This window comes from Myotis davidii, unplaced genomic scaffold (genome assembly GCF_000327345.1).
Source record: "Myotis davidii unplaced genomic scaffold, ASM32734v1 scaffold629, whole genome shotgun sequence".
Classification (NCBI taxonomy): domain Eukaryota; kingdom Metazoa; phylum Chordata; class Mammalia; order Chiroptera; family Vespertilionidae; genus Myotis; species Myotis davidii.
The window spans coordinates 1048367-1054760 of record NW_006300210.1 but is presented as its reverse complement, the minus strand read 5'-3'; the positions used below and the strand labels follow the sequence as shown (position 1 = coordinate 1054760).

The 6394-nt window shown below is 41.1% G+C and overlaps 1 long non-coding RNA gene across 1 annotated transcript; it reads left to right on the top strand.

The window, feature by feature from the left end:
* The first annotated feature begins 6 nt into the window (after positions 1-6).
* Positions 7-6187, top strand: LOC107185108. The gene is made up of 3 exons (XR_001516024.1): positions 7-103; positions 923-969; positions 6157-6187. It is a non-coding gene; the product is annotated as an uncharacterized LOC107185108 (long non-coding RNA).
* The last annotated feature ends 207 nt before the right edge of the window (positions 6188-6394 follow it).

Below are 6394 nucleotides of genomic sequence, written 5' to 3'. Positions count from 1 at the left end.
TGCTCGTGTGCGTCGGGGGCTGACCTGCGGGCGGGCTCCGCGCATCCCGCCTGGCGCGTGCTCTGCAGCCTGACAAAGCTCTGCATTGCAATAAAGTCAGCTAGTGAGTGAAGTGGCTCAAAAAGGGCTGTTTTGTTTGGGGTTTTTTGCTTTTAGTGAAACTTGCAGGAAGTTGGGTGCAGTGTATTAACTGGAAGAGGAGAGGGGTCCTAGTATAATATCCATAAACATTAAATGTTAATGTGTCCCGCATCCTAGAAATTATCGTAAGGTCTTAACCTTTTATTGTGTATACAAGTTATCAGAAGAAGAACGGTATTTTTATTTTATTGCTGAGTTCATCTTTAAGTTAGACTGTATGGTACTATATAGGTCCTGGTGAACTGCTGCAAGGGCAGGAAAGGAATAAATTAAATTAGTAGCAGTCGCCCTCCTCGCGGGGAGAGGGCCCATATGGGACCTTTTAAGTGAACTGCTTTCAGATCCTGAAGGGAGAGATCTGGAGAGGTTTGACCAGAGAGATGAGTGATTATTCTCAAGCCTCAATAAAAAAAGAAAAATAAAGATAAAATCTGCTAATAGCATCTTATCTCCATTTGTGGTATTTCCTGTGCCTCCTGCAGGTAGCATTTGCTAATCAGAGCCCTGCCCTACATTAATACTGAGTCAGGCAATCAATGCATATTTATGAAAAACCCACTCCGCTGGCCTCTGACTCAGAGGCTGGGATTAGAACAACAACAAAAAAATGCATTTGCAGTGTTGAGGAAACCTCACAGGGTAGAGAGAGAGAGAGCAGGACTCAAGGTAAATATGTTTGCTTCAGTGATGGCCATGATTTACAAGTATGTTCTTCTAAAAGTAGGAAATGAGCACACAGCTTTTTAAGACTGTCATCACTGGCGATTTTTATTCCTTCCAGATCCAGCACCTGCCTGTATGAAGAAGGCTTCCTCTGGCTTGATGAATGTGAGTCTGAAACAAAATTCAAAGGGCAAGAACAGCATGAAATAGTAAAAAATCAGCTTGGAAAGTCGGGGAATAGAAACCAGAGAAAATGCAGTGCTTTTATGATTAGTATTTTAGGTGTAGTTTATAGAAAGCCAGAGCCAGTTTTTATTCAAAATCAGTGCACAGTTGCATGGCAGTATTCGCTTTATGAGCAATCACCTTTGCAATTCCCAATGTGCCCTCAAATGAAGTTCAGTTCTGCTTATTTACAAATATTTATTATTTGAAGGGAGTTCCAGAGATTACCCGTTTTCTGTAGAGCAATCTGTTGTATATATAGCTTTGTGTGTGTGTGTCTCGCTGACAACCCATCAGCAAAGGTGACAGCATATGTCATCCATACAGGAAATGACAGCAATAGCAGCCTTTTATCCACAGAAGAACGTTGCATGATGTAGCCTATAGCTTACTGTGCATCTTCTCCCAGATTATTCTGTCACCATATTCATAATGGGAGCAGTGTCCCAACTAACTCATTTATGAAAAACTACTCATTCCTGATGGCTAGAAATCACACATTTTGTTATTGTTGTTAATCCTCACCAGAAACACATTGATTGGTTGCCTCCTGACCAGGGTTAGGATCGAACCTGCAACCAAGTACATGCCCTTGACTGTGAATCAAACCCATGACCCTTCTGCGCATGGGCCGATGCTCTAACCTCTGAACCACATCGGCCAGGCCCACGCACATTTTTTATTGGTTCAGAAACCTCATTGAAGTTGAGTCTGGCACTGATCTGTTTCTATTTGATTTCAAAGTCCTCTCAGATCTCATCTTCCATTGTTGTAAGAAGCACCGTGTGCCAGCCCCTGGCAGGGAACTCCAGTTCCAGAAACATGACCTTGTCATAGAATCTGTAGTACAATTCAGGTGTCAGCAAGATCATTTAGAAATGTTCAGGTCCTATGATTCCACTGGGGATGGACTTAAGGAAGAGGGCTATTCAGAGACAGCTTCTCCAAGGACCAGGATTTATCATCCTCTACAAAACATACACCGAATACATCGCATGTGTGAGGTGCTGTGCCAGAGTGTGAGGTTACAAAGACACTTAATGCACACGTGAAAGAGAACCAGCAATGTAACTAGATGGCCGGTGCTTAATGCCCAATGGATAAGCAGCAATGATTATAGACAATGAGAGGAGGGGGGAATCCAAGAATTGGGGTGATCGACATAGCTGACCTAGGTCTTGAAGTAGGAGTTAAGGCTGTAGAAATGAACCATGGATGGTTCCAGGTAGGGATGCTTGCTATATACTAAGTACTCAATAATAGTTTAACAAATATTTAAGGTAAATGGAATGATAAAAAAAAGCATCTATGTTTGTGGGGGACAAAGAGACCGATTTGACTGCAACCAAGGTGATGTGTACATTTTACATGGGTGAATTATATGGTATGTGAATTGTACCTTAAAGCTGTTAAAAAAAAAAAAGAAAAAAGATCTCCAGAGGAGTCAGGCACAAAATTATCAAGTCCAGAAAGTGGAAAAGAGATGTCAGGGGTATTCCTATCTTGCTGGATTTTCACCTGATGTTGCCTGAGTCAGTTTTTGTTTGGGGCCACCAAGGATTAAGAACTCGTGTCTTTGGGTAGGAACTCATAGGCAAGTCGGTGAGAGAGGCACGCTCACTAATTTACTAACTTATAATACGGACAGAAGTTCTTTGGCAACTTGTGGCCTGGGGTATGGAGACATGAGACATGCCCGAGAATCCTCCTTCTGATTGAGACTGAGGCGTGGAAAGTTGATTACCACACTAGTATAAAATACATACTGAGCAGTGCTGGCCACTATCGCTTCCATTCTTTTTGCAGAAGCACAAAATAATTGGATAAATTAATCTTAAATTTTAGATCATTAAATCTTTTAGTTTAAAATTGAGGTGAAGCTATAACATAAAATTCCATCAAATCACAAAGCTACCTGGTGACTGTAAGAAAAGATTTTTACTACCTTTGGTGCATAGTGGGTGTTATATTGATTCAATGGATTAGTGTATTGATAAGGTATATTCTTATACTTGTAAGGCTCCCTTTCTATCACAATTCCTTGCATGTGCTCCCCTCTAAGGCATCAGCAACTTCTTTAGACTCTGTTTCCACAGTATATCTTAAGTCTCTTCATCTCCGCCTCTATCTGTCTTGTACAAGCCCCATCACTGCTCAACTGCAATAGCCTCCTAACTGATCGCCATGCTTTTATTTTTGTCACTGATTCATATTACAGAAGCCATAGTTATTATTTGAAAACACAAATCTGTTTATGTCCCTTCTTTTTAAAAAATTTCTTTATTGTTCAAAGTATTACAGATATTTCCCCCTCCCTCTTTTTTCCCCCATTGACACCCTCCAGCCTGCAACCCACCCCTCCCAGGCCTTCACCACACTATTGTCTGTGTCCCCGGGCTATGCATATCCTATCTAATAAAAAGTAATATGTAAATTAACCATCACTTTGCAATAAAGATGGTGTTGCCCACAGCCAATAAGGAGGGAATATGCAAATTGATGTGACAGAGATGGTGGCGCTGTAGCCCGAGAGCAGGTGGGAGGTGGGGGCTTGGCTTCCTCGGTCGCCCCAGCTGGCTCCGTGGTCACCACCCAGACAAAGCCATAGTGGCAGGGCCAAGGCAGAGGTGGTTAGGGACGATCAGGCCAGGAGGGGAGGGCAGTTGGGGGCGAGCAGGCCAGCGAGGGGGGGGCAGTTGGGGGGCGGAAGGGCCGGTGCGGGGGCAGTTGGGGCGAGCACATTGGCAGGCAGAGTGGTTAGGGGTGATCAGGCAGGCAGGCAGGTGAGCAGTTAGGAGCCAGCAGTCCCAGATTATGAGAGGGATGTCTGACTGCCAGTTTAAGCACAATCCCTGTGGGCCTAAACTGTCAGTCAGACATCTCCTGAGGGATCCCAGATTGGAGAGGGTACAGGCCGGGTTGAGGGATACCCCTCCCCTCGTGCACGAATTTCATGCATCGGGCCACTAGTATGCATATAAATTCTTTGGTTAATCTCTCCCCTCCACCCCCAACCCCTGCCTTCCCTCTGAGATCCGTTAGTGTGTTCCATTCTTGTATATCTCTGGATCTATTTTGTTCACCACTTTATTTTGTTTGTTAGATTCCACATATGAGTGAGATCATGTGATACTTGTCTTTCTCTGACTGGCTTATATATATGCTTAGCATAATACTCTGCAGGTTTCTCCATGCTGTGTCAAAGGGTAAGAGATCCTCCTTTTTTATAGCTGTATGGTATTCCCATGACACTTGGAATGAAACCCAAACCTTTCATGATCTTGCCCTTGACTGCCTCTCAGACTCATCTCCGTCTACTCCCTCATCTGGTCATGGGCTCAGAGTGTTCCAGCCGACCTGAGCCAATACTGCCCCACTCCCCCCAATTCCAGCCATGCCAGATTGGCTCATTCTGTTTTTCTCAAGGTACTTATCTCTAACTGAAGTTTTCTTGTTTGTTTACATGATAATGATAAACAGGTCTTGCTATATTTGTCCTACTAATTACAATTTGTCTATCTTTAAGAAGAGTGTCTGCTATGTAGCACAAGATCAATAAATATTTGCTGAATGAACAAACTGAAAAATGTGTGTACTTGTAAATGATCTGGTTCCCTAAGGTTGGAGACTGGAAATAAAAGCAGAAAAATGGGTAGCATTCTATTTGAAGAGATAAGTTTGCACCCTTCATAAGACTATAAAATGAATATATTACTTTGCCAGAATTATTTACATAAAATCATTTAGGGTCTATAAGCTATGAAGTACTTGAAGGGAGGTCAGAAAAATCTTGTGACTACCGTTTTGGCTTTTATCAAAATTCAGTGGTCAAATTTGAAAAACAAACTGATTTCAACCCAAACCTCTAAACCCATTGTTAGTAAATAATCCAGGCAGGCACTTATTCTTACTCATGATGATAAAATCAATATTTTTTCCTCATGGCTATGATTCATTTCCCATAAATGTGTTATTGTTCTCTTTTCAAATGCCTTAGCAAGGTTTCCGTTCAAAGTTATAATGTCTTTAAGCATTATTGCCTTCATTTACTGGAAATTTCCAACAACAAAAAAGAGCAATGAATTTTTCTTCACTATAATTGAGAATTCTTGGCTACTGTTTAAATGAAACTACAATTTCTATTATTTGAAAGAACTCTTAATAGGAAAAAATGTTGTACCCTCCAGCATATTTTAAATAGCATCCAATTCATACACAATCTTTTAGGAAAACATTTCCTGAATATTTTATTCAAAAAGTAAATGAACATTCAAGGGAAAACAACCCTAGTGTTGAGAGATTGGATTCAAATTTATTATTTAAAACTGATTATAAGAAATGGTTTTTACTTTAAAGTTTTTCTTCCTACCAGAGCCAAGAAGTGAAAATTAACACGTTAGAAGTGCTGTTTCTTTTTCAAAGGTGAACAAACAACACCTCAGTAATGCCGATCCTCTATAAAATATCGTAAAATCCTTAATGAACTTCATGGATACATTTTAGTGTAATATTGTCATGGATTTTCACATTTTAAAAAGCAGGTTTATTGAAGTATACTTGACATACAATAAACTTCATACGTTTAAAGTGTAAATTTGATAAGATGGACATATGTATACACCCGATGAATCAATGACCACATTCAAGATAATAAATATACCCATCACTTCCAACATTTCCTCTTTCCCCTTGGAATGGTTGTTATATGTAACTGCAGTTGCTTTTTCAATGTGCAGTCAACACAATTCATTGAGTGCCCACCATATTCTAGATATTGCGCTGGGTATTGGAGATTGAGTGGTCAGCTAAAACAAATAGGTTCTGGTCCCAGAGAGCACGTAGGACATTAATCAAATAATGATGTAAGTAAATAAATATAAAATCACAACTGTGTATTATACTCTACAGGAAAGATAGTCTACATCTGTGTATATTGATGGTACTTCAAACTTTTCTGGGCTTTCACTCTGACATCTGGAACTCTTCAAAGTTGCTTATAATATGCCTTTGTAATATATCTAAAACGTTCATTTGATAGGGGCAGAAATAGATGATTGGGGACCAACTACCATTGTAAGAAATGGTAATCATGCTCTGTTAACCGTGATTGTTTTGTTCTGATTAAAGACGGCGCATTCTAACCTGGCTGGGAGTTGCACATGGGACCTGGGAGCTCACCTGGAAATGCAGCCCATCCTCCCCATCAGGGAGCTGCCTATTATCGTAGAAAGATTAACAACCTGTTGCAGACACCAGAACCACCAGCCCTTTGAAGGACCCCAGCATCTGCATACCCACAGGCCTTTGCAGGTCTCCAGCCCCCATTACCTGTAAGCTGCCCATTTGGCATTCCCTTTTGCCTACT